Source organism: Ochotona princeps, chromosome 6, assembly GCF_030435755.1.
Source record: "Ochotona princeps isolate mOchPri1 chromosome 6, mOchPri1.hap1, whole genome shotgun sequence".
Classification (NCBI taxonomy): Eukaryota; Metazoa; Chordata; class Mammalia; order Lagomorpha; family Ochotonidae; genus Ochotona; species Ochotona princeps.
In genome coordinates, this window is record NC_080837.1 from 4434330 (window position 1) to 4452346 (window position 18017).

Sequence of the window (18017 nt, forward strand, 5' to 3'; positions counted from 1 at the left end):
ACAGATAGGACAAGCTCTGGCCAGAGGATGGCCTTGTGCATGCGTGTGTGTGCATGTGTGGTAAGGGGTGCTTGTGCATGGGGGAGGACCCCTGGAGTTGCAGCGGGGGACAACCGTTGTCCTTTTTTATTTTCTGCCTCTTCAGAGCTGTCCTCTCCATCCAGGGGGTTGGACGCAGGCTTTCCTTTGGGGAGAGAGGAGAAGTGTGTGGTGCAGTGGGGGCTCAGCAGGGGTGAGGAGCTGAGCCATAGGGATGAAGGGGTGGGAGAGAAGTGTGGGCAGGTGGAGGAGGAGGAGGCTTGGCCCCACTGCCCAGCAGGGGTCTGCTATCCCCTGAACCCACAGCCTGTGCCTAGAGACGCTGGGAGGGCGGCAGGTCTCTGCCCTCCTGAGTGACAGTTTACTGCGAGCAAAGCAAGGGCCTCGCTTTGTGTGAAACAAGCGGAGGCTCTGGGCGTGTGACCTGCCTGGGGATGGGCGCCCAGCGGCGGTGAGGGGTCCAGGCTGCAGTGCCCCTCTTCCGCAGCCTCCCACAGCTCTAGGGCTGCAGTGGGTGGAGGGGCTGGAGGTCGTGGGTGGAGCAGGGTGCAGGGGGCGTGAGTGGGGTCGGCTGCGGGGGGCGTGGGTGGAGGGGCTGCGGTGGGTGAGTGCAGGGGCTAATAGAGACTATTAGTCCTAACAGGGAGTACTGCCCCGCAGCTCTAAGGGGCTCAGCTCCTGCTTGGCCCCCTGCTGCCGCCCAGTGGCAGAGCCGGGTACTGCAGGGCTGGGGCTCAGTTGGCGCAGGGGTCCGCACTCTAAGCTGGTGTGCCCCTGCGTGGCGGCCTGGCAGAGGCCCAGGCAGGCAAGAGACTTGGCCCCCCGGGTCATGCATGTCAGAACTCGGGGTGGGGCTGAACTTGACATTCAAGGCAGGTGTCTATGCCCTGTGGCACTGAAGAAACCAAGTGTCATGCTGCCTTTCAAATAAATCTTTCAAAAAAAAAAAAAGTGCATTGAAGCTAAAGCTAAAACAGTAGTTTATTTTAACACAAAACACATCTTAAAACAAAAGATTTTTTTTGAAAGATTTATTTATTTTTACTACAAGGTCAGATATACAGAGAGGAGAGACAGAGAGGAAGATCTTCCGTCCGATGATTCACTCCCCAAGTGAGCGCAATGGCTGGTGCTGTGCTGATCCAAAGCTGGGAGCCAGGAGCCTCTTCTGGGTCTCCCACACGGGTGCAGGGTCCCAAGGTTTTGGGCTGTCCTCAACTGCTTTCCCAGGCCACAAGCAGGGAGCTAGATGGGAAGTGGAGCAGCCAGGATTAGAACTGACGCCCATATGGGATCCTGGTGCATTCAAGGCGAGGACTTTAGCCGCTAGGCCACGCCGCCGGGCCCAAAACAAAAGATGTTTAAAGACATTACAGAGAGAGAGAGAGGCAGAGACAGAAAGTGAGAGAATCTTCAATCTGCTGGTTTACTCTCCATAGGACGCAACAACCAGTGTTGGGCCAATCCAAAGCCAGGAACTTGGAGCTTCTTCCAGGTCTCTCCATGGGTGCAGGGGCCCATTGAGCCATCCTCTGCTGCTTTCCCAGGTGCATTAGCACAAAGCCAGATTGCAAGTGGAGTGGCAGGGACACAAACTGGAGCTCCTATGGAATGCTGGTGCCCTAGTACACAATAATTTTGAAATCATGCCTATGTGAGGTCTTATAAAAGTCCATGGGGCCCGGCGTGATGACCTAGTGGCTAAAGTCCTCGTCTTGCACACGCTGGGATATCATATGGGTACTGGTTCAAGTCCCAGCTGCTCTGCTTCCCATCCAGCTCCCTGCTTGTGGCCTGGGAAAGCAGTCGAGGACAACCCAAAACCTTGGGACCCTGCACCTGTGTGGGAGACCTGGAAGAGGCTCCTGGCTCTTGGGCCCGGATCGGCGCAGCTCCAGCCATTGCAGTCTCTTGGGGAGTGAATCATCGGACGGACGATCTTCCTTTCTGTCTCTCGTCCTCTCTGTATGCCTATGTGAGATCTGACTTTGCAATAAAAATAAATAAATCTTTTTTTAAAAAGCCCATGGAAAATGTACAATTTTGGAAAAAAACCACTATGCATGAGTACCAGAACAAAACTGCCCTTCCACTCCACTTTGTGCGATTTTTGATGTGCTCCCTTAACAAGCAGATGTGTTTATAAACATCAGCATGTGCACATACATGAAAACACACATGAGGAGAAGCGCCAGGTCAAACAGCTGAGGCTCACCTCCACATGCTGGCTAACACCGTCCTGTCCAACGCTGCCTCCAAGCAGAATGGCTCCAGGGGCTAGCCTGCTGGTATGACAGGCTAATCCTCTGCCTGCAGCACCAGCATTCCACATGGGCGCTGGTTCTAGTCTCGGCTGCCCCACTTCCTGTTCAGCTGCTTGCTGGTGGTCTGTGAAAGTAGCCGAGGATGACCCAAATCCCTGGGACCGTGCACCCACGTGGGAGACCCGGATGAAGCTCCTGGCTTTGAATTGATTCTGCTCCAGCTGTTGTGGTCATTTGGGGGAATGAACCAGTGGATGAAAGGCCTCTTTTAGCGTCTCTCCTTCTCTAAAATCTGCCTTTTTTTATTTTTTAAAGTGACTCCAGTGTTTTTCCCCATTTCACAGAATGGCAGACCGAGGCCCCGAGAGGTGAATTGCCTGAGGTCACACAGTGTCAGGATTAGCTGCCAGTCCAGGGTAGGCAGGGCTTTCTGCCCCTGTTGGAGAAGCAGCCCTCAGGGCCTTTGTGTCTGTGGGAGCTCCTTGCTGTGGCCACTTGGGCCAGCACTGCCACGTGCCACCTCCCACCAGCACCTGCAGGCCCCTGCTGCCCTCTGTGGAGCAGCTGTGGGCAGATGAGGGAGGAGGCATGTGTGCAGGCGACCAGGATATCATGGGCATTGCACACACACACACACACACACACACACACAGCTTGCTCATGCACATGTGTACACACACATGCACACACACACGATACCCAGGCATGCACACCCAGGGGTGGACTTAAGCACCTGGATATGCACACGTGTGTCAGCCAGCAGTCTGCACCTGCAGTGTGGCCCGGGACTTGTATGAACACCCGTGTGCACACGCACACACGGCACACATGGGCTATTTTTCCCTGGGAATCTCTCAAGGCCTGAGGTGCAGGGACTGCTTAATCCCGTGGGGGAAGAGAGGGGACATTGAATTACTTCTTATCATGCCTGGCAACAGGAGACGTGGAGGGAGGGAGAAGAAAGGAAAGGGCAGTGAGGTGGGTAGCTGTGTGAGGAAGGGGTCGTCAGGAGGGACCGGAATCAGATAGACCCTTCAAGGTCGAGTGGCTGGACTGACACAGAAATCTTCTGGCACATCTGGGCAGGGCGGGCAGACAGGACAGGCACTGCTCTGCTCACACCTGCCCTGCCCCCACGGAACGGATTCCTATTCTGGATCCCCTGCCTGCAGGGAACCCTGAACACCTTTCCTTTCACAGGTGCAGTTGTCCAAGCAGGCCCCTGCTGGACAGCCTGAACAAAACACAGTCAGGGGGACAGGGTGGTGCCTGGTCAGGGGGAGAGAGGGAGGTGGGCCGGGAGACAGGAGGAAGCAAGACTAGAACCGGGGCATCAGAGAGAAGAGAGTGGCTGGGGCACACAGAGGGCAGGAGAGAGCCGCAGTGCACACCCACAGAGGACCCCAGCATCAGAGGTGAGGAAGAGAGGCAGGTGCGGGGCCCAGTGCTGAAGTTGCCTGCATCCGTTGGAGCGCCCAGCCTTGCTTCCCAGCTGCCAGAGCCTGGGAGGTGGCAGCCATGGCTTAGTGGATTGAGTCCCTGTTCCCTCCCCACCCAGGGGTGGGAGTGGAGGTGGGGGCCTGGACTAAGTTTCTGGCGCCTGGCTTTGGCCTGGCCCAGACACAGGCATTGCTGGTTTCTGGGGAGTGAACCAGTGGGTGGGAGCTTCCTGTCTGTCTGCCTCTGGTAAACAAAAGCAAAACAAACAAAAAATAATGAAACAGGACAAAGGCAGGCTGTGTAGGGAGACCCCCAAGCCAGACCTCTGCCATCTGACTAGGGGGATTGGGGAGGCTGCTGGGGCCACCCTGTCTCCTTGGGCCTCAGCTGCTGGTCTGGGAAGTGGGGCTCCTGACCCTGTGGCTGGGAGCGAGGTTGCTCAAACTGCCTTAGGGCTGGGTCTTGGGGACCTGCAGACAGGGAGTCTGGTGGAGTGGGGAACTGGGCTTCCTTGGTAGTCCCTGCTTTGGCAAAGGGCTGTAGCCGCACAGCTCTGAGTGTTGGTCCTGTGTGAGTGAATATGGAGTGGCAGGTGCAAGCCCTCTGCAGTGATGGCTCCTCATAACGGGCACTCACGTGGGTGTCAGGAGCCCACAGAGGGGACTTTGAGACCAGGCTGAAGCCAGGAGCCGGAACCTTCATCCGAATCTCCCATGTGGGTGCAGGCACCCAAGCACTTGGGCTAGCTTTCACTGCTTTCAAACTAGGTGCATCAATAGGAGGTTGGGTGGGCAGTAGAGCAACCAGGCCTTGAACCGGCATGCAGGCAGTGACGGCTTTACCTACAATCACAATGGTGGCTGTGGTGAGAGTGCAGAGTGTGACTTAGCCGGCAGGTGTGAGTAGGACTGGGGGTGTGGCTGCCATGGGGTAAGATCTGCATGGCCTGTTGGTCTGGGCCTGGAGAGAGCCAGTGGGCCTCGTACTGGACTGCAGCGTTTGCATTTAATGCTGGGCAGGCCACAGCCTGCAGCTTGATGTCAGGCTCAAGGTGAGCCTTTGGGTCTGTGGGGCCAGGGAGGGACCACAAAGGATGTAGGCACCCAGATGGCAGGTGCAGTCCATGGGACCCCGCTGCGGCCTGGCTCTGGGCATGGGTGCTGCCCTGGTCACCCCTTTGTGCAGATACCCTGAATCAAGGATCCAAGCCTTGGGGCCCACAGACACTGCTTGAGCCAGTGGGGCTCCGCTTGACCCACTTCTCTCTTCTGATGCCCAGGTGCGCTGCTGCCTTGCTGCCATGGTTGCCATGGGGACTCAGGTAGCATAAGTTTGCCTTGAGCCTGGTTCCCCCTCCGTGGGCCCTGGGGCCCCCTCTCCCCTTCTTGCCTCATCCCCAGGCTGCATGGGCAGAGCATTGGGTGGGAGTGAGCCAGCCTCAAGACTCCCTCTCTGTCTCTGACTCTGTCTCTGTCTCTATCTCTGAAATTGGAGGACAAAATAAGTACTTGGGATCTGCTGCCTAGGTACCAGCTTCCGGTCTCAGGCCATGCTCAGCCCTGCCCCTTGTTGTGGGTCCCTCCTCCCTGTAACTGCCAGCCCTCTGCTCCCACCCCTCTAGCCTAAAGCTCTGACAGCATCTGCCACCCTGGGAGTAAGGTCATGGCCCCATGGCACCCTTCAATCTTGCTTCTCCTTTGCCCAGATCCCTACTGCACCCCCATCCTGAGATGCAGATGCTCTGAAAGGGTCGGGTCCATGAGTGGGCTTCCAGAACCTTCCAGAACCACTGCTGTGTCACCAAAGAGAACAGGCGTATCTTGAAAGTGGATCCCTCTAGGCCAGTACAATAGCTTAACTGGTTAATCCTATACCTACAAGTGCCAGCATTCCGTATGAGCACTGGTTCTAATCCCAGCTGCTCCACTTCCCATCCAGTTCCCTGCTGATTGCCTGGAAAAGCAGTAGAAGAAGGCCCAAAGCCTCAGGACCCTGCACCCTCATGAGAAACCCAGAAGAAGCTCCCGGCTCTTGGCTTCAGATTGGCTTAGTTTCAGCCATTGTGGCTTTGGGGCTAGAACTTTGTTAACCCATTTTATGTTTATTAATCTTACCGCTAATTTTGGCTTCTGTAATGAGTGCTCAGCTTGCTGCATAGAGAACTAAGGTAAAGCCATCACAGGTGGTAGGACAGCCTAGGCCTGAGTTTCAGTTTCTTAGAATTGATGTGACCACTTCCCTGAAGTGGGTTGTCACCCACCCTAGACAGAGCCAATCAATCAGAAGTGACCCGGAAGGTCCCTGGTTAACAGGTGGTCGCAGGTGATAAAGCTCAATTAATCATAAATCCTACCTACGTCTGTTTGCAGAAGTTGCCATCTATTCTTGGAATTTAAAGTCATATAACCAGAGCCCCATAAAAACTGGGTGAGATGTGTGGGCAGAGTCCTTGTCAAGACTCCACTGTGTTGGATGAGACTTGGTCCCTAGCTCGGGCTAGCAATAAAGTCTCTTTCCTTTTGCATTGTTGTATGTGAATGTTGTCTGTTCGCGGCTGGGGATAAATTGTGGACCCAACACGGCCATTTGGGGAGCGAACCAGCGGATGGAAGATCTTTCTGTCTGTCTGTCCTTCTCTCTGTAAATCTGCTTTTCCAATCTATTGTTTTTAAGTAGATGCCTCATGAAATTTGCTTTGCGTGTCCCCCTCCCCACCCCCCGCTTAGGTGTTACTGATTTGAAAGGTAGAAACACACACACACACACACACACACACACACACACACATCTTCCATCTGCGGGTTCACTTCTCAAATGGCTGCAATAGCTGGCAGATCAAGGCCAAGAGCCTGGAACTTCATCCCAAGCACTTGGGCCATCCTCTGTTACTTTCCCAGGTGCCTTAACAGGGAGCTGGAGTGGAGGGAAACAGCCAAGAGGGATCAGGGCTCATGTGGGATGTAGGTGTGATGGAGGGCAGCTTAACCCACTGCACTACAGTGGTGGTGAGGTTTGGTCCCTTACCTCACCCCAGGGCCCTGAAGTCCTTAGTCCACGGATAAAGATCATCTGTGAACAAACTTCAGGAGGCTGTGGCTGTGGAGCCAGGTTTCTCAGATGCTGGACAGGATGGTCGGGTTGCGTCCTGACTTGTGGGATCAGGGGGTCTTCAGGATTGGGACCTAGACAGTCCCACCCTCAGCATCATATAGGGCCCAGGGGTGTCGGAATCCTGGGCCCCACCTGGGATACATGCTCCCATCTCCTGGTCCCCACCTGCTCACCCGTGTACTTCTCTGCAGGAGTTCTGTTGAAAGCACATGACAGCATCTTTGAAAACAATTCCTTCACAAAGGCTGAATTTTTCAACTTTTGTGAAGGACAGGCCGTCAGCATGATGTGCACACGTCCCTTGCTGCAATTTACCTGGTATAAACCCCACTGAACCTGAGCTACTTCCTGTCGCACTTCCTGTTCCAGAGTGCCCTTCCCCACCAGCTCCTCTTCCCTGGGGTGACCTGTGGGTGTGTACCAGGGGCGTCCTCCCCCCTTACCAGCTGGGGGACACCAGGTTGCTTTGTGAATGGAGTCAGGGCGCCCCACCCGCACCCCTGGCTCTCGTGGCAGGTGCCAGCGTGGCCGGCAGGTGGAGGGAGGCTGGCCTGCTGTCTCGTTTCCTGTTGCCTCTGCTGTGGGCTCAGCTGACGACCAGGAGACTGGTAGCAGCTGCTGAGGTCACTCTGGTAATCGGAGCGTGCTGGGTGCGAGAATTGCTCCCTGCGAGAGCTAAAAGCAAGAGCCAAGAGGGCCCGGCTGCGTGGCTCAGCTGCAGAGCAGGGGCCTCTAAAAATAGCACACGCAGGGCTGGCGGCTGCTGAGCTCGGCCACCCAGCCAGCCCGGGAGTGGGCAGGAGTTAGGCTGGTGGGGGCCACGAGCCGGGCCTGGGTGGGCTGAAGAGACAGCCCACCACATGCAGGCCTAGTCCAGGAGGATGGTGCAAGGCCTTCTTGGAGGGCAGGTGGAGCAGCTGGCCACTCTGTGCTAGGGACTGTTTCATCCTGGGGCAGCCTCTCTCATCTCCTCCCCTGCCCAGAGGGGGCTTGGGCTCACACATCCCTCCCCCCAACATCCTCCTCCACCCCACCCCTCCCGTGATGGGGTGGGATAAACCAGACCAATAGACAGCTCAGAGGACCAGACCCGTGGGCAGGGGCCAGACCTGTAGTGGCAGCAATTTCAAGGAGACTGAAGCCGGACAGTCTGGGCCCCCAGGTGGAGCTAAGAGTGGAGGTGGAGAAGAGGGGCTGGGGAACACAGCAGAGCTTGGTCACTGAAGGCGGTGGTCCCTGTCTGGGCTCTGGCTACAGTGCCCATGGGTGGTCAACTCCCTCTGTTAGCAGTGAGCTCAGAACAGGGGACCAGCGCCCCCTAGTGACCCTGAAGGAAAGGGCCCAGGAGGGACAGGGGTTGCAGAGGTCTGGCCAGCCAACAGCCAACCCCTTACTCCCCACCTCTACTACCTGCCAGTGAAGAAAATCTGCCGGGAGAGACAGGGACTTGGGAGGCTGGCGACTCTGGTGGGGCCTCCGGCCATTGAACACCTGCTCCACCCAGAGAGCAGGATGGACAAGGATCAGCTTGCTATGCCCAGGCGCCACCATAGGAACATTATGCATTGCCCTGGCTGCCCCTCCCCCTGCTCTGGGGGTGGATGTAGAGTGGACACAGCCTCTGGCAACATCACCAGACACCCCCTTTGAAGAGAACACCTCACCCATGCACCCTGCTGGGAGTGCACTTTTAGGGATCATAAACTCTCTGCAGCCTACCTGGGCCATGCTTGAAGCCCCATGCCCAGGGTGTCCTGGCTCCAGTGACTGGTGCCAGATAACTAAATGGCTGCTCCCACACCTTGGTGCCCATTCTCTTGTAGCCCTTAGTGAGCTGTGGGTCCTATGGCCATGGCTGTGCTCCGGGATGCCCCACCCAGCCTGTGAACTCCCTGTGCCACTACCTGAGTCCTCATTCCTGGTCACCAGCCAGGCAACTTCCTGGCACACATTTCGACACTCTTCTGCCGCTCACACATCTCTGTGTGAGAGAGAAAGATGCTCTCTCTGCTGGTTCATCCCCAGATAACTGCAGCAGCTGGTGCAGAGCCAGGCCAGTGCCAGGAGCCAGGAACACGGGTGCAGGGACCCAAGCACTTGGGCCATCTTCTGCTGCTTTCCCAGGTGCATTAGCAGGGAGTTGGATCAGAAGTGGAACAGCTGGGACTTGAACTGGTACCAACATGGGATGGCAGGGTCACAGGTTATGACTTAACCTGCCACACCACAATGCTGGCTCCTATAGTCTTTGTATTAATCATTTTCTGTTAATTATCTATCTATCCATCCTTCAGTGCGTCTATCCATCCATTGACCCACCTTGTGCAAACCCAGCATTTCTCTTTGCTAGGTTCAGCAAGCAGCTCCTGGCTGGTGGGCTGTCATTTTCATAGATCATAAAGTGCCCGTGGGCCCGGTGGCGTGGCTTAGCAGCTAAAGTCCTCGCCTTGAACGCACCGGGATCCCATATGGATGCCGGTTCTAATCCCGGCAGCTCCACTTCCCATCCAGCTCTCTGCTTGTGGCCTGGGAAAGCAGTCGAGGACAGCCCAAAGCCTTGGAACCCTGCACCCGCGTGGGAGACCCGGAAGAGGTTCCAGGTTCCCGGCATCGGATCGGCGCGCACCGGCGGTTGCGGCTCACTTGGGGAGTGAATCATCGGATGGAAGATCTTCCTCTCCGTCTCTCCTCCTCTGTGCATATCTGACTGTAATAAAATAAATAAATCTTTAAAAAAAAAATAAAGTGCCCATGCTGGTACCTGTGGTTCACATTCTTCCAGTCGGGCAGCTCCAGGCTTCAGCTGCTCTTTTGATTTTCCTCCGAGTCCTTATGGTCTGTCCTCCTCCGTTACTGGTAGACCAAAATATCACCTCGCTCTTGGGAGGTTGCCATGAAGCCTGAGCCCAATGGGCCAGCCACGCCTCCGCCGCCTCTGAGCCCCAGCTCAGAGGGCAGTCTGAGGCACTGGCAGAGTCACCCAGATTCTGCGCTACACTGGCCCTGCACCTTCTTGTTGCTGTAGTTAAGAACAGCTACAGGGGGTGGCCAGCACAGCTGGTCCAGCCTTGTTTCAAGAGGGTGACATCATTGTATGTCTCTACAAGTGGGCAGATGTTCTGTGCTATAGTTGAACCTCTGCTTGGGATGCCTTTGGGAACGTGCCAGTCCCTCCACTTCCAATCTGGCTTCCTACTCCAGATGACAGGTCAAGTACCCTGCTCCCTGCTGTGCACATGGGAAACCTGGTTTGAATCTCTGGCTGCTGGCTTTGGCCTGGCCCGGTCCTGGCTGTTGTGGGTACTTAGGGGAGTGAAGCAGAGGATGGAAGATTCTCTTTATTTTAGTCTCTGCCTTTCAAATAAAATAGGGGAACAAATGTTACCTTGGTACAGGTAGAACAAGAAATGTGGGTTGGGCCCGGCGGCGTGGCCTAGCGGCTAAAGTCCTCGCCTTGAAAACCCCGGGATCCCATATGGGCACCGGTTCTAATCCCGGCAGCTCCACTTCCCATCCAGCTCCCTGCTTGTGGCCTGGGAAAGCAGTTGAGGACGGCCCAATGCATTGGGACACTGCACCCACTTGGGAGACCCGGAGGAGGTTCCAGGTTCCCGGCTTCGGATCGGCGCGCATCGGCCCGTTGCGGCTCACTTGGGGAGTGAAACATCGGACGGAAGATCTTCCTCTCTGTCTCTCCTCCTCTGTGTGTATCTGGCTGTAATAAAATGAATAAATCTTTAAAATAAAAAAAAAATGTGGGTTTGCAGAGGAGAGTGATTTTACCTCATCTTGGCACGGAACATTCCCACGGAAAGTGGTACCTCTTAGGGTCTTAAAGAACTACCTGGCCTCGGGGGTAGAACTTCCAGCAGCCTGTTTGTTGCTGGCAGGTCCCAGGCCGGGTCCGGCTCCATGCTCGGACCCCTGATTCCAGCCACCGCAAACACGTAGTGAGTTGTCCCTGGGCCTGCCCCAGCTCCAGAGGCTGCTCCCTTCCTGGTGAGTACGCTGAGAGGGGAAATCTGGAGAACAGGGCAAGCCTGGGCCCAACCTGCTGCCAACATCTTGTGGTGGATGGGATCGGGAGAGGGTGGCAACCTTGGGGTCTTGGGGGTAGACCTTGCAGCAGCCTGCTGACTGTTGGCAGATCCCAGACTGGGTTCAACTCCATGCTCAGAGCCCTGATTCCAGCCACTGTGAATACACGGTGAGCTGTCCCCGGGCGGCCAGTGTGCCATTTGGCACCAGGCTCTGCCTGCTGGCCACCCGGTGGTAAGCTCTGGGGTTTTGGGGCTAGGAATTGCTGCCTAGATACCTCCATGTTGAACCCACTGTGGTTCTGGGTTGCGAATCAATCCTGAAGACTTCCAACGACAGAGTAACTTTTCCTTTGAAAGTAAGCAAGGGCACTGAGACCTGGTAGTTTGAAGGAGAGGGACCAGATGATCTTTATGGGTCAGACTGATATACCAGCCTCCTTTGAGTCCTGTATAGAACCTGTTATCACTGAACAATGCTGACCACCGTATACCAGTCCATGCAAAAGCTAAGGCTCGGGGCTTGTCTAGCAGGACCAGATCCTAGTACCTGACAGAATGATGGAGCAGAAGATGGGTCACATTAGACAGGGCCATGACATTAACTAGCACATGAGAGAACCATTTCCAGGGGATAGATTCTGTGGGGGATGTGTGGGCCAAACCCTGTGGAAATACCAGTCCCACTGGTTAGGTCAAGAGTTGGGGTGGTGATGGACTGAGCTAGGTGTGACCAAGGAGCCTGCCATCACTCACAAGTAAAGGAACCAACAACAGTCTGGGCGGGTCAAGGCAGCAGCACCCAAATGAGCATCCTAAATAGGGTGTGGGGTGGGCCAGCTGCAATGTTCACCAGCTCATGCAAGGCCAAATGGAAGACCAGACTATGCCGGACACTGGCCTAACACCCACTGGCATGTATGAGAACTAGGTCTGGGAGTGGGTCAAGTGAGGAACTTGGGAAACTCCCCTGGTGGGTCATAGCTCCCGCTGGTGAACAGATGGTCCAGACCTGTGGGTCGGACAAGCCAGGCAAAGTTGCTCCAATGGCTGGCTAATGTGTGGGTTGGTAATAGAATGGGGTGGACCAGGCAGAGCCAAGCAAAAATAGAAATCAGGATGGAGCACAAGTCATGCCGAGCTAAGCTCTTACACCTACTGGTCTGCGTGGACCAGGGATGTTAGGCCACAGCATCCAAGGCAAAGGCCAAGACAGCTGAACGGCAATGCCAATCTGGGTCAGAGCAACCACTGGCATGCACATGAACTATGGCTGGGAACAGGCCTGGTTGGGGAGCTAAGGGACACCCTAGCTGGGTTAGGGTTTCCACTGAGAAGCCTGGGGGCTGCAGTGGGGGCTGTGTTCTGGTCTGGATAAGGCTGCAGTCTCCCTCGGCATAAGTGTGAACTGGGACTGGATGCACCAAGCTGAGCTAGACTCCAGCACCATCTGGTGCTCTGGAGGACCAGGATAGATGTAGGATGCACTAGGCTAGGTCTCTGCCCCTGCTGAGCCATGTGTGAGCTGTGTTTGGATATGGACGAGCCTTGGCTGGGCTGAAACATCCAACAGTAAGAACCAGAATGGGTTCAGAATGGGCCAGTCAGGAAAGGCCACTGTTCCTGCTAGGAGAGGAGGGCTGGCTCATGGACCCACTGGTATGTGCGAGATCTGGCATTGGGGGAGGTTCTGATGGAGGAGCCTGGGGAACTCCTCTGGCAGGACACAGACCCGGCAGGTGAGTGCAAGAAGCATGATAAGGCACAATCCAGACCAGGCCAGGGAAAGGTACCCACCAGCATATATTTGGCACAGGTCAGGGGCAGACCAGGCTGAATCAGTTCACATCACCTGCTGACGAATTCGAGCACCAGAACAGTGTGGGTCAGGTCAGGTATGGTCACAACACATATCAGTACACATTATAGCTGGGATAGGGTACATGCTGGGCTGGGTTAGACTGTAACCCTCACCAGCTGGAATTGGGGGTGGGTTGGGCCAGGCTATAGCACCCGCTAGCAAATGCTGAGGTGAGGGGGGCCATACCAAACTGGGCCACAGTGCTAGTAGGAACCAGGGAGGGAGAGGGTAAAGCTGGTAGGGGGAATGTGGTGGGCCCCCCTGCTCGAACACCACTCCCACTGGAGAGCATGAGTTGGGATGGGGGCAGACCAGACCAGGCAGGGCTACAACACCTGTGGGCCCCATTTGAGCCAGATCAGGGAAGAGCCAGGCTTGGTTGACTGTCCCTACTGGTGCAAACATAAAGCAGAATGGGTGAGGGTTGGGCTTTGCCGCAGCATCAGCTGGCAGATGCTGGCACCCGTGGCTAATCTGTCAAGTTAAACTACAGAACCATCCGGAAAGTGCATGATCCAGGAGTAGGAATGACCTAGGAGGGAAATAGTGAGCACCTCCCTCTTGAGTTACCATTCCTACTGAAGAGCATGAAAACCAGGACGGGGGCTGGGGTGGCTGGACAGAACGGCACCCACCAGCATGTGTGTGGGCTGGATAGTGGGCTGGTTGGGTTGAACTAGGCATCAATGCCCATTGGCATGTAGAAGAGGTGAATGGGATATGGGACAGACTGGACCAGTCTGCTGTACATACTGGCAACCACGGGAACCAGGACAGGGGGTGGGCCTGGTGGAGGTTATTGTGGGTCACTCTGACTAGGCTGCAGCTCCTTCTGGTTTATATGAGGGCTGAGTATGTGCTGGGCAGAACCAGGCTGGGCTACAATACCCATTGGTTCCAGTGGAAGACAGGGCTGGAAACAGAACCAATCCAGCAATTGCAACCATCAGCTGATTGGGGCGATGGACTGTACCGGGTCCTGTACTTGCAAGTACACACAAGAATCAGGTCTGGGATCACCTCAGACGAAATTTCTTTGGGGATCTCCTTAATCGAACTGCCGGACTCAGAACCCTAACCATGAAGAGAAGTGCAAGTTCCATGGTCTGACTGTGGAGTGCATGTGTCAAAGCTGAGCCTCCTCAGAGGCTCAGACGGAGCAGTGGACAGAGCAATCAGGTGCACATGGAGGATATGGCATCTATCAGAACCTGCAGAGGACACCTGGCACCACAACAGAGGGCAGAATAAATCAATCAACTACCCCAGCCATGTGTTGGCAGTGAACATCCGGGCAAACTGTTGCAGTATTGAAACCACTAATGAATAGGATCCCGGAGCATGCTCCACATCAGGGCCTTGGGATGGGTGGGAGGCTGGGTGGGGCTTCTCCCTGTATCTCCCCCTTTACCCCAGATACAGAAAAAATAAAAAAAGAAAATGTTTAAATAATACTCTTACCCAGTTTCCTGTAGCCCTTGACCCTTTGTGCCCTAATTAACTAAAGATTGTAAAAAAAAAAAATTAAAACAAAAAGAACTACCTGGCTACACAGGCACCTTGCACGAAGCTGACCGTTTTACCTGTCTTTAAATGTGTCAGTGACAGCAGGTGCGTCTGCATTTTAAATTCTTTACATGAGAGCCAGAGTGAGTGCACAAGCTTCCGGGGGGGCATACCCCTACTCCAAACAGCTGTAAGGGCGGGCCAGGGGCTGAAGCTGGGAACTAGGAACTCAGTGCTGGTCTCCTGCATGGGTGTCGGGAACTCAAATACATGCACCATTGATTGCTGGTTCCCTTGGGTGCACCTTAGCTGAAGCTGAAGAGGAGCACCTTAGTCAGGAGCTGGAGTTGGAACTGGCCAAGGTTCTCTGACATGGAAGGTGGGCATCATAGCCATCAGGCCAAGTGCCTGCCCATGAAGGAATCTTCAATGGCTTTGTACACTTTTACACATATTTAAAATTTTTTTGAAAGGCAGATTTACAGAGAGGAGAGAAAGAGAGAAAGATCTTCCATCTGGCGTTCACTCCCCAAGTGGCTGCAATGGCCAGAGCCGAGCTGATCTGAAGCCAGGAGCGTCTTCTGGGTCTCTCATGAGGGTGCAGGGGCCCAAGGCCTTGGGCCATCCTCTGCTGCTTTCCTAGCAGGGAGCTGGATGGGAAGTAGAGTAGCTGGGACATGAACCTGTGCCCATATGGGGTGCTGGTGCTTGCAGACAACAGCATTAGCCAGTTGAGGCACTGTGCCAGCCCCATCTCTGTATCCTTTCAACCCACATCTGTGCACCATTCCCACAGTGCACGGCGGGCTCTGATCCACTTCCTCCCTGTGAATTTGCCCATTTTGGATGCCTTGTGTCCATGGACCTGAACAGGATATGTGTTCTCATTGAGTCTGATTGATTGCATGTAGCACCATGGCTTCAAGGGCCACTTGTGTCAAGGTCACTGCTAGGTCTCATCATCTTAGCTTGGAACTTGGGTCTCCCCTGGGACTGTTGGGTACCTGGGGCAGTTTCTTCTGGTGGAGTGCCTGACGGCACCTGCGTTGAGGGTGCCCTCAGATCCTCCGTATGGGGAGCGTGGGGATTGCGCCAGGGCTGCAGGTGGCTATGGGAGCAGCTGAGGAAGAGAGGAGAGGAGAGCAGAGGAGAGGAAAGGCGAGAAGAGGAGAGAAGAGGAGAGGAGAGGAGAGGAGAGGAGAGGAGAGGAGAGGAGAGGAGAGGAGAGGAGAGGAGAGAAGAGAGAAGGAGGGTAGGGCAGGGGAGGGGAGAGGAGAGGAGAGGAGAGGGGAGGGGAGGGGAGGGGAGGGGAGGAGAGGAGAGGAGAGGAGAGAGGAGAGGAGAGGAGAGGAGAGGAGAGGAGAGAAGGGATGGCCCTGCAGCCTGCTGCTTGCCCGCTTTGGCAAGGTGGTGTGTGTGCCTCTAGCCCTCTGGGTCTCTCACTGTCCTGCAGGGCATAGTCCAGGGCACGGAGATGGAGGGAGTTGGTGGCAAGCACGGATCTGGGGAACCCCAGTGGGTACCCCAGCAGTACCGTACTGGCAGTGGGCTCCACTTCCTGCCCCACAGGTTTGCTGTCTGGGCTAGGCTGGAGGGAGGCAGTACAAGCCTGCAGGGTGTGGATAACCAGACTGTAACCCAGCGGGAGGAGCCGAAGATCCCTGGGGTCTCATAGCAGCCTCGCAGCCGCAGCACAATCACTTGATTACCATGCCAGCCGCCGCTGAGCAATGGGGCCCATGGGAGCCGCGGTTCCGGCCATGGCTGGCCACGGGGCAGGCCGCCACTGGGACAGGGCCTTGTAGGGGCTACCTCCTGCTGCCCTGGATTCGCTCCTCCCTGCCCTGGTCCTCTCTTTCCCTATGGCCCTGGTGGGGAGCCCAGGACAGTGCTTGCAGAACTAGCAGCTGCTCACATTCAGGCTCTCCTCCTCCTCCTCACTGTGTGATCTGAGGCAGGGAGCTCACCCTCTCTGGGCCTTAAGTTCTTTCTCAGGGCCAGGCCAAGCTGCCTTTCTGTCCTGACTTTAATTAAGACTTGAAACTGAACTACTCAGTGTCTGGTAAGGAGCCCAGTAGCGATCTCATTGATGCTGCCTGCACGCGGCAGAAGCCTGCCTCTCAGCATCCAGGGACACACAGTCCCGGCTCCAGGCAGCTGTAGTGTCTGCTTGGTCAGCTCAGAAGTTTTTCTGCCTCCATAGTAGGGGTTCAGCCTGCCCTCGGAGGAAGCCTGAGACCTGTGCCACCTGCAGCCCCTTTCTGCCCTATCCCTAGCAGGTGGCACAGGTCCGCGTGTCATGCTCTGTCTCCATAGATGAGGTAATTTATCAACTCCTGGGGTTTTACCAGTATGACAGCAGCTCAAGCCGCTCTCATGAGAACTTGGCATTGATTTTGACTTACCGTCTTCCCAAGTAGAAAGGGAAATCAACAAAAGATAGCTAGCTGAGCTCCCAATTCAGGAAGAAGAGGATGGTGGTCTTTCTCTCTTTCTCTTTCTTTCTTTCTTTCTTTCTTTCTTTCTTTCTTTCTTTCTTTCTTTCTTTCTTTCTTTCTTTCTTTCTTTCTTTCTTTCTTTCTTTCTTTCTTTTCTTTCTTCTTTCTTTCTTTCTCCCTCTCTCTCTCTCCCTCCCTCCCCCTCCTTTCTTTGTTTCTTTCTTTCTTAAAAATTTATTTATTTTTATTGGAAATTCAGATTTATAGACAGGAGGAGACAGAGAAGATCTTCCATCCGCTGGTTCACTCCCCAAGAGGCCGCAAAGGCCAGAGTTGAGCCAGTCTGAAGCCAGGAGCCAGCAACTTCCTCCAGGTCTCTTATGTGGGTGCAGGTCCCAAAGCATTGGGTCATCCTTGACTGCTTTCCCAGGGCACAAGCAAGGAGCTGGATGGGAAGCAGGGCCTCCAGGACATGAACCAGCACCCATATGGGATCTCGGTGTCTGTAAAGCGAGGATCTTAGCTGCTAGGCTACCGTGCCAGGTCCAATGGTGGTTTTTCTAATAAGAGCTTTCTGATCCCAACCCAGGCTGCTTCATGAGACCCTTTTGCCCCTGCTGCCTGCCTGTCCAGGTGTCACAAGTACCAGGTGATGGGGATGGCACCTGGAGGGTTGCACAGTGATGGCTGCATCTAAGACCTTACCCCACTGTACCAGGAGCGCACAGGTGTCATGAGGTCCCTCATACGCACAGAGAGGTGGAATCAGCTCCCAGCAAAGGATCCAGATCACTCCTGCAGCTTGGCTGTGGACTGGGGGACACACGGAAGGAAGAGGGGGGCAGAGGAGATGGGTTCCATGTCCTGGATCCACACAGGACCATGGACAAGCATGATTGGAATACTCCATAAATGTCCTGTGAGTGGATTCCTACAGTGTGGGCTTTTGCTGGCTGCTGTGTTTCATGGAGCACAAAGTTTTAAAGGGGATTTCCACAAGGTTTCCACATTTTAGCTGTTGCGCACAAAGTTGCTGTGGTGTCTCTTCCCAGAAGTGGAAAGCCTGGATCATGGGGCCGTCTCGATTGTACTTCTCTAAGGAACTGTTTTGCTGTTTTCCATGGTGGTTGCACCATCCTATGTTCCCTTCAACGGTGCTTAAATGTCATTGTCCCACATCAACACTTGTTGGTTTCTGGTTTTTGTTTTTCTGTGGTGGTCAAACCTACAGGGTGTTAGGTTACGCCTTTCCCAGAAATCAGAGATGTTGAACATCTTCCATGTACCTATTGTGTTTTTTAAAAATGTTACAAAAAAGCTT